The 11,322-nt window shown below is 34.5% G+C and overlaps 1 non-coding gene across 1 annotated transcript; it reads left to right on the top strand.

Moving 5' to 3' along the window:
* The first annotated feature begins 1,994 nt into the window (after positions 1–1,994).
* On the top strand, positions 1,995–2,101 carry LOC141681701 (small nucleolar RNA R71). Its single transcript, XR_012559128.1, has one exon. It is a non-coding gene; the product is annotated as a small nucleolar RNA R71 (small nucleolar RNA).
* Positions 2,102–11,322: the final 9,221 nt, after the last annotated feature.

Here is an 11,322-nt window from a genome sequence, read left to right as displayed (position 1 = left end):
CTGCTATAGTCCATCCAATAGCCGATTTGAATTCTCTCAAGATCCTCAAGAGCTTGTCCTCCTCACTACCTGAAAGGTTAGATACAATAATAATAGGTAAAGTAGATGCATCACCTAAAAAAGCATACCTCAAGTGTTCAGGCAATGGTTTAAGCTCCAAGGTAGGTGCTTCCTCAATAGATGGTTTGAGCTTTTCTTCAGCATTTTTGAGGTCAGAAGTACCAAGAGATTCAAATGGCATGTCTAGCTTTCGCCTCCAAGGAGAAGCATTTAGATATTGTAGTTGCTCATTGCCATCCTCATCATCACTGCCAAAGTCCCCCACTAAGGCTTTCTCTAATGCATCAAACATTAGCATATGATCAAGTTCTGAAGTAACCGCAGAATCAATCAAATCCACCTTTAAGCACTTCTCGTCTTCTGTAGGGAATTTCATCGCTTTGAATACATTGAATGTCACATCCTGATCCTGCACCCTCATAGTAAGTTCACCTTTCTGCACATCTATCAAGGTACGGCCTGTAGCCAAGAAGGGTCTCCCCAAGATTATGGGAATCTTCTTATCTTCCTCGAAATCCAGAATAACAAAGTCTGCAGGAAAGAAGAGCTTATCCACCTTTACTAGCACATCATCCACTATGCCTCGTGGGTATGTAATAGAATGATCAGCCAATTGTAGAGACATGTAGGTGGGCTTTGGATCAGGCAAATTCAACTTTTTGAAGATAGACAACGGCATCAGATTGATGCTTACTCCCAAATCACACATGCACTTGTCAAAAGACAACTTGCCAATGGTGCAAGGAATGGTGAAGCTACCTGGATCTTTAAGCTTTGGAGGTAATTTTTGTTGCAACACAGCACTGCACTCTTCCGTTAGAGCAACGGTCTCAAGGTCATCCAGTTTCACCTTCCTTGAAAGAATACTCTTCATAAATTTCGCATAACTAGGCATTTGCTCCAGAGCCTCAGCGAAAGGTATATTGATGTGAAGTTTCTTGAACACCTCCAGAAACTTACCGAACTGCTTATCCAGCTTTTGTTGTTGCAATCTCTTAAGGAAAGGTGGTGGAGGATAGAGTTGTTTCTCCCCTGTATTACCCTCAGTCAGAGTGTGTTCAACAGTAGTCTTCCTTGGTTCCGCCGCTTTCTCCTTTTGCTTAGCTTCTTCATCACCAACTTCAGTTTCTCCTTCATTTGCTTTTTCAACCTCAGCAACTTTACCAGACCTTAAGGTAATAGCCTTGACTTGCTCTTTAGCTTCCTTTCTTCCTAACACTTCAGTATCACTGGGAAGTGTGCCAGGTTGACAATTGAGCACTGCATTGGCTATTTGACCGATTTTATTTTCCAAGGTCTTGATAGAAATAGCCTGACTTTTGCACAACAGCTTAAGTTCCTCAAAATCAGCACTAGAAGGTGGAGCTGCACCTCCTTATTGAGGATATGATTGCCTTTGAGCATACTACTGTGGTTGCTAGAATCCAGGTGGATTAAACTGTTTACTTACGCCTTGCTGATATGGTTGCTGAATAGCATTCTAATTATTGCTCCAGCTGAAATTTGGATGATTCATGTTGTTAGGATGATAAGTAGCCGGCACAGGCTGCTGCGGTCGCTGATAATTGTTCACATACTGAACAGATTCATTAACAAGGGAACACTGATCCATAGCATGAGAACTTGCACAAAGCTCACAGATCATAGCTATATGATTGACTCCATAGGTGGCTAAAGAATCGACCTTCATAGACAGCGCTTGGAGCTGCGCTGCAATAGCTGTAGCTACATCAACTTTCAGAATACATGCTACCTTCCCAGGCATCATCCTTTGAGTTGGATTTTGATGCTCATCTGTAGCCATAGTCTCAATAAGATTATAAGCCTCAGTATAGCTTTTGGCCCACAAGGCACCTCCAGCTGCTGCATCGAGCATGGGCCGAGATTGGGCCCCCAAACCATTATAGAAACCAGTGATCACAATCCAATCAGGCATACCATGATGTGGACACTTTCTCAACATCTCCTTGTAGCGCTCCCAAGCTTCGCACATGGATTCTGTAGGTTGCTGCGCAAACTGAGTAAGAGCACTCCTCATAGCCGCAGTTTTCGCCATTCGATAAAACTTTACCAGGAACTTTTGTGCAAGATCTTTCCAAGTAGTGATGGACCCAGCTGATTCAGAATGTAACCAGTCCTTAGTTTTATCCCTTAGAGAGAAGGGGAAAAGCCTCAACTTGATAGCCTCATCAGTCACACCATTATATTTGAAAGTACTACAGATCTCGACAAAATTCCTGATGTGCATGTTGGGGTCTTCAGTAGCAGCACCTCCGAAAGAAACAGAATTCTGCACCATCTGAATAGTGCCCGACTTGATTTCAAAAGTGTTAGCCTGAATAGTCGGATGAAGGATGCTTGACTGAATGTCATCAATTTTAGGCCGAGAAAAGTCCATAAGAGCTGGATCTGCCGGAAATATACGATCACCCATGATTACTGGTTCTTTCTGCTCACTTTCTGTATACGAATCTTCAAAATCTATCTTCTCCGGAATACCAGGAACTTCGTCTATCTCCTCAGTCGTATCTAAAGTCCTCTTGCGAGTATGAGAACGTGTTTGCACAAATGCTCGCTAAAGTACCTAAAACACAACCGGAAATAATAAGTAACATGTCTTAATCAATGAGTCATAATGACCACTGATGGTAAGTACATAAACTAAACAAATACGCCGAGTCCCCGACAGCGGCACCAAAAACTTGTTAGGGTGGAAAACACGCACTAATAATACACGCAAGTATACGTGTTCTCAAGTAATATAGAATACTTTCTAGTTCATTTTCACAGAGACTCGGACTAATTATGTTCAATTAACACTCACTCACCAATGTATAATTACTTCTCAATGTCAAGACAATAACACTTTGAATAGATTAACTAATTATTAACTACGAGAATTAAACACTTAATTAACACTTGAATTAAGAATATTAAACATACATGAGATCACAACTTCATTACTACTTCCTTCAATAGCTATTGTTATTACCCTTAGCATGTAACGGTGATGATATTAATCGAACAACACGAAACTGATACAAGCCAACTTTCATTGTACTAATACCATTCTACCAAGCATCCATAATTAAGATAAAAGTTGAATAGGCATCAATTATGTTGAGACCCTATATATCTACAGAATTTGACAACATAACGATTTAAGCACAAGTTATTCCTTAAGATTACACAGGGCAAGTAAAACGGTTAGAGTTACCCACTAATCATGCATACACATACATGAACCTATGCTAGCATGGCAAGTTCTAAACCTCAAGATCCACTGTCACTTCACAAGAGATTAACACCCTATATTATATGTTCGTGACCCACATAAGACGAATAAGCACAACCAATACTAGATATCATACAATCATCACACACTAAGGTACTAAACAACTAACTAAAGAATTACATAGCAAATCCGTTAAGACCCCATGATCACGATTAGTCCATGATAGAACTCATCGTCAGTATGGGTTCATATGAAAACATGATAATAACACACGAGAATAATAACTAAAACTACTTATATTAAACCAGAGTATGTCACAAGAGTAAATAGGTTCAAAGTAAAGAAAACTAGCATCCAATGTTACAACGAAATAAAGAATCACAAGAAAATATGCTTCCTCTTCGTTGCGATATGCTAAAACGGTCTTCTTCCTTATCTCCTCGCTCATCGATTGATACTATGATTCAACACTTCGTGAAACGTCTCTGAAAACTACTTATAGGGGAGTCCCATAAAATCCAGCTATCTCAGAAGTTGGAAGATCAACAGACATAGGAGTCTAAAATAATAATTTAAATTTACATCCCCGAGCGACCGCTCAGCAATCCTGAGCGGGCGCTCAGCTTCCTGAGCGGTCGCTCAGCAGAGCTGAGCGGGCGCTCGGACCCCCTCTGGAAAAAACTCTATTTTTGCTCCCGTTCTTTGCTGCATTCTGCTCCTATCTTCCCACTTGCAATGCCGAACATATGCCAAGGCTTATTCTTGATGAAATCTCTCCACAAACGCAAGTAATACCCTAAAATGCACAAACACCAGAAAAACGCATCAAATACACAAAATACTTGATTTTAAGACATCCATTTAAGCTATTATAAGACGTTCTAAGTGGTATAAAATGCCACTTATCAGAGGACAATACATCTCGATGAAGAGCGAGAACTACATGATAACATTCAACCAAAGTTGGAATAAGATCAGGATGTACATCAAAATGTTGAAAGTAATCTTGTTCAGGAAACACAGGTTATTCGTAGATCTAGTAGGATTCACCATGAGTCCGGGAGAAATTATGGATTTCTTTTGACTCAAAATGGTGATGTGTTGCTTACGGATAATGATAAAGCCTTTCACCTACCAAGATGCTATGAATCGTCCAGATTCCGAGAGATGGCCAAAGGCCATGAAATCCGAGATGGAATCCATGTATCAAAATAAAGTATTGACTTTAGTTGATCCACTCGAAGGGGTTAAACCTATAGGGTACAAGTGGGTTTTTAAGAAGAAAACTGACATGGATGGTAAAGTACAGACCTATAAGGTGTGACTAGTGGCAAAAGGTTTCAAACAAATTCATGGTATAGACTATGATTAGACTTTTTCACCAGTTTCTATGATCAAGTCCATCAGGATTTTGTTAGCAATGGTTGCTTACTTTGACTATGAGATTTGGAAAATGGATGTCAAAACTGCTTTCTTATATGGGAGCCTTGAAGAGGATGTATATATGATACAACCTGAGGGTTTTGTCGATACAAAATTTGCTAAGATAGTTTGTAAGTTGTTTTTATCTATTTATAGATTGAAGCAAGCCTCAAGGAGAATGAATATTCATTTTGATAAAATGGTCAAAGAGTTTGGCTTTATTCAAAATGAAGATGAACCATGTTTTTGCAAGAAGGTTAGTGGGAGCCATGTGATATTTCTAGTATTTTATGTAGATGACATATAATAGATATGGAATGACATACCTTCTCTACAGGCTGTTAAGACTTTGTTGAGAAATAATTTCTCGATAAAAGACTTAGGCAGTGCTACCTATATTTAGGGATCAAGATCTATAGAGATAGATTGAAGAGATTAATCGACCTAGTCGGAGTACATACATTGATAAAGTATTACATCATTTTATGATGCAAGAGACAAAGAAAGGATATGTTTCGATGTCTCATGGAATAGTGATCTCAAAAGATAATTCCCCCTAAATCATTAGATGGTAAGGGCCATTTGAGAAAGTTCCAAATGCGTCAACAATTGGATCTATAATGTATACAATGATATGTATTTATCCAGATGTTTCGTATGCTTTGAGCATGACGATCAGATACTAGTCTAATCCAGGTGAGGGTCACTGGATAGTTTTCAAGAATATTCTTAAGTACTTAAAGAGGACTAAATATTTATTTTTGGTGTATGGAGAAGATAGGGAATTGGTTTTAAAGGTTTACACCGATACTAGTTTATGAACCTAATTTTTGGACAAACAAGGATGATTACAAGTTTATGTTTGTTTTGTCTAAATATAATTGATGTTAGCTTGAATAGTTCTCATCAAGAACATTGATGATTCTATGGAAGCCGGATATAGTGAATTTTTTTTTGAAACAGCCATGGAGACTGTTTAGGCATGTCCTTAGGCAATATTGCCTTATTAATGAGATTAATGATTAAGGAGATATAAATGTAAAGTGCATAGTAATGATAGTGTTGCAGACCAACTGACTAAGCTTTGTCGCAGCAGAAGTACGATGGTCATACTAGTTCCATGAGTATTGGATACATGGGTGATTGGCTCTAGTGCAAGTGGGAGATTGTTAGTGTTTGTGCCCTAGAAGCAACACTATGATGTTTTAGTTTAAGACATTAGGATTATTAATGTTTATGTTCTATCGATTATTCCCTTTATAATTTATTAATTCTTAATTTACTGCGATATAAATGTTAGATTAATAAATGTCCTTGAAATATGATATGCAATTCTATATCTCTAAGCACGTGACTTAGCAATGAGATTATGAGAATAGTATCAATATTCCTAAAGGTCCCTAGTTGAGTATTATTATTGAGGGACAATAATAATGTATTAAGACTGGTGTCTTTGTTGACTGATGATCACATCTCATTGATCATAGGTATACTGATACTAAAGTCAAAAACACAGGCAAATGTATATGTACATGGTGCTGGACATACCCAATGTGAGATTCTACATGTTTGTTGTATCATAGAGGAGAGCGAGAGCTAGATAGACCTTCACCACAGCCGATGGTATTTAGATACGCCATTTCAGATCACTTTTTGTTGTGCCTGTAAATCTGCAAATCACTTAACAAACACGTTAAAAAGCACTGCTCTGATATCAATTGTTAGGTCCCGTAAAAGGGCTATTTTAAGCTAGAAGGGAGGTTGAATAGCTTAATTACCAATTTAAAAATTATTATGACGTTTTAAAAATATTTATCCCGTTTTAAATATTTTACCGATGCAGATTATATATGCGGAAATAAAAGACAAAGAAGAAAATACCACACGAGAGATTTATCCTGGTTCGCGATGGTGCAACCTCTAATAGATTCGCTCACCCCTACGTTCAGTCCCCGAGCTCCTCTCCAGGACCCTAGTTTTTCTCTTAAAATAACCTTGCTCCGTACGTATGTGGAGAAGCCTTTACAACCCCACAAATATCTGTCTTAGTGCGTAACTCCGGGTTACCACCTCAAAATAAATGTGCAAACCTACACAACCTATCTTAGACAATAACACCCTGTTATTTCTTCAAAGTTGATGTAGAAACTTTAATGTAGTCTTTGTCCTTCTAAGCTTTTGTCGGTCTTGGATCTCAGTAGTTGGTCTTGGGTCTTTCCTCTTCCTCACGGTGCGAAGACCATTAACTCCCTGTTAGTACATCTAGGACTTGGGTCTTAGAACGAGAATCACCTCACTATACTTCACCTTACTGCAAAACGAAGAAGACAATATCTACGAAACAATACCCATTGTAGATAAAAAGGGTTTGGACTAGTAATATACTTAACTAGACTGGATGATGAACAAATATTCTTAAAAGAATATTAACATATACTTTTCTTTAGATTAAATGAATGTTAGAGTATGCTTGGTATTAATTCATTTTGAATAATATATCTTATTTCCGAAGTAATAAATATATCAAGTCATTGGTGAAGCGTTATAGCTTTCGGATCTTTGATAAAATAATTTCTCGTTTAATATAGTCGAGTGTAGACTTTTATAAATCGAGAATGTTACACTTATTCTTTAATTATTTGCACCTATAAAATATTTGGCCGAGAGAATAAAAGGTGCGTAATTTAAACACAATATATCACAAAATATAAGAGCAGAGTTTAAATTATATTTGCACAGTTTATATGTGTATATATATATAATACAATATAAACTTTAATTTTTTCCCACGAAACACTTAAGGTGCTAGTAAGGGAAGTCGCTTAATTCTTATACGATTATATATACACTTATATTTACTTAAAAGCTTTAAGATCTTCCCACGAAACACTAGAGGTGCTGGTAAGGGAATTTACTCAAATCTTTTAACTAAATATTATAAATATGTATATATAGATATATATATATATATATAATATAAGCCTTAAGTTTTTCCCGCGGAACACTAAACGTGTTAGTAAGGGAAGTCGCTTAAGTTTTGTTAAATAATTATAACGAATATATCAATATATGGCCAAAATAAGTGCGTTTAAGTTTATAGAATAAAATGTTAGCTTTTTAATTTAATTCCCATGAAACACTAAAGGTGCTAGTTAGGAATATAAACCAAACGTTGTATGAAATTATCACTTCGTGCTTAGAAGCGTATAATTTGTAGAAAACAATCCTTGTGCGGATTTGTTTTTCTTTAAATGATTCTATATAAGAGCTTGTAGAGATGAAGAGAAGGTGTTACTAAGCTTCTTATATGAATATTAAGAGTGGTCGGTTAAGACTCAGATGAAAGCTAAGAGGTTTTACCACTTTTAAGAGATGAACGGAAAAGTTCGCCGGAGGTTCGGTCGGATTTTAGCTTGTTGGTCGAACTTGGGCAGCCCTTCGGGAGGCAAGAAAGTGGTATGGATGAGCTTTGCTTGGGACGATAGAGCTTGGTTGGTGGAATTAAGCTTGAAGATCAAAAATCTTGAATATATGATATATATTTGTAAGAGAGAAGGTTTTTGAGATGAAGTATTTGGATTTGGATTTTAGAGAGTGTGTAGAGAGAATACTTCTTGAAAATTCCCAGCAATTAATTAGCTCTTAGCTTGTGTAAAAAAATGGCGGGGGGTGGGTGTTTATTTATAGAAGGGATTAGGTGAAAGGAGTGGTTGAGATTGAGTTAAAATAAATGGTGGATGAAGAGAATGGTGTGAATTGATGACATGGCGGATAAGATGTGTTTGTTTGCAACTTGTATATAGGACAAATAAGAAAAATCCCAGCAACTATTAATTATATAATAATAATTTTTAGCTTTTTCAATTAATCATTAATTACTTAATTAATTAAGTAATTAGCACCATTGAATATAAGGACTTTGAAAACCATTTAATAAATATAAATAAAAATATGATAATTACCTAAATATCATAAAATGATGATCTTCAATCTTTGGTCAATTTTAGTCAAAGGTAACTTGGTCAAACGCTCGGTCAAAGTCTTGGTCAACACCTAGAAAAATCACACCCGGACAAAATTTCTCAAAAATTACGAAACTTTAACCATGCATATAAAATATCATTTAAGTGAAAAATCTTAAGTTTCAATATTTTATAGTAAGTGGAAGTATTTTATTTGGATTTAAAACGATTAAATTAGGGCTCGGTTCCAAATAAAATATGAACGATCTTTTGTGAAAGCAGATAGACCTTGTTGGCTCAATTTGGGCTAGATCAAATACTTAGAATATATTTCCTTAAATATAAAATATTTTTAGAGTGTAGGAAATATTTTTTAAGTATTGAAAAGTATTTTCTCCGATAAATAATATATTTGAGATACGAGAGAAAATTACTTTGAAAAATATGAGGAGGGGGACAAAATGAGATATTAATATTCCTTTATCAAATATTAATTTCTAAGAGTGTAAAATATATATTTGGGTTTTATAAATGTGTATGGAGTGAAAGATATATATATTTTATTCATTTTAAAAACATCTGTTTTTGAAATAAATTTAGCACGAGCCTTCTAAAGAATATCGAAGTTCTGATATTCCTTTTTCAAACTTGTTGCCTTATTAATATTGTAATATAGCCTAATAAAGATCATATTTCTGATAATTCTTTTACGATCTCATTGCTTTGGAGTATATTCCTTTAAAAATATATATTTTGATTTTCAGCAAATTGGAATATCTCTTGTATTTATATTTAAAATATAAATATATTTTGAAAAACATTTTTAAAAATATTTTGCTAGATATGGCTTTTCATTTTTTTATGTCAATTAAATTCATGCCTATTTGGAGAGGATATATGTGTTTTAAATTTTATGTTAAATTATGCAAATACCAAAATAAATAATTAATCGAAGATGTCCTTTCAGCGTGGCCACACTCAAATGTTGATTTGATATGATAGTCTACTTATTGATCAAAAAAACCTGGATTAAACATTGATGAGGATGGCACATTACATGTCTCTAGTTTAATCTATAATATTTTGGTTAAAGGGATTATATTACATTGTACATTATTTACGAAAGGTTTAATCGATCACCAATTCAATTATTATTACTTGGGTAGCAATGAAGTATTACTAGATGCCGCTCATTGTTTATGATTTTAAATTAGATTTAAAATTCGTTACCAACGTAATAATAACCTATAGGGTCACACACAAAGAATGCTTGAAGGATTATTTAATTTAAATTGGATATAAATTATATTAAAGTAATTCAAATTATTTATAATATTAATTAAGTATGACTTAATTAATTAGATAAATATTGATATTCGAATTTACTAATATTAATTATGAAATTCATTTGTTAAATAATTAAGTGTGACTTAATTATTATACAAATAGGAATTTCGAATTAATAATAACTGCTAATTAGTTAAGATTTATAATTCTTATTATACTCTCTATATAATATCTCTTGTGTGGCTGATTTAAAGAGCAAGACTATTACTAAAACTCTAGCCACCAAGAGAGAAGATGGAGAGAGCAAGAAAAAACGAGTTTGTGCTAGTACACATTCAATCATTGAGTTCAAGCATTCGTGTGGATACTGATAGAGCGTAGATCGCGAGAGCGGGATGCGTGGTGATTGAACAATCTTTGGATCTCCATTATTCAACCAATTTGTAAAATAATCTACGAATTAAATATATATTTTTCGCATGGATCCTACGGTGGGTTTCGAGAATTCTGGTTTTTCATATTTTTAATTACAGTTTCCGTTGCGTTTATGTGCTCGAAACCCTTCAATATTAACAAAAGAATTGTCTCTGGTAGTATTAATGTTCTAGTGTTTACGTTGTCGCATGTTTGGGTGAGAAAAAATAGAATTAAAATCAAAATCGGCAAAAACTGAGTCGAATAAAATAGAAACCGAAAATTTAAAAACTAAACCAATTTAAATGATTGGGTTCCGGTTATATGTTCAAACTGAAATCGAACCAAATCGATTAATTAAATAAAATACATGCTTATATTCATTCACGTAAGTTATATGAATATTTAAGAATTTTTAAATAAATAAATAAAATTTAGTTATCACTACAGTCTACAGGCCTACAACTTAATAATTAGTCTTATATATATATATATATATATATATATATATATATATATATATTCATGATAATTATGGGTGAACACGGTTTGGGTCGATCGGTTTTAAGGTAAAAAATGACCCAACCCAATATAATCGATTTGTAAAAAATTAATCCTGTCAAAATTTAAACTCATAAAGGAAGTACAATAAATATTACTACAAACTGATTATCAAGGTAACATAACATAAGTTTAAGTGTACAACATAACACTTAAATAAAACTGCCAATTAACAGGATCACAAGTCCATCATCCATGCCAAAATATTACATTAATAAGTTCTTACAAACATAAATAAACTAGTTGAAAGTTATATTAGTAGCAGTTTTGTAGATTTAAATCAGTATTTAGAGTGATGTCAGGGTCAGCATTTGTGATGGTAGTGTTATTTGAATCCATATCTTTGTTCCTGAAATTTAAATCAAAACCATAATCGAGTCA

This window comes from Apium graveolens, chromosome 8, assembly GCF_009905375.1.
Source record: "Apium graveolens cultivar Ventura chromosome 8, ASM990537v1, whole genome shotgun sequence".
In the NCBI taxonomy this organism is placed as follows: Eukaryota; Viridiplantae; Streptophyta; class Magnoliopsida; order Apiales; family Apiaceae; genus Apium; species Apium graveolens.
This window is presented reverse-complemented; position numbering and strand designations above follow the sequence as displayed.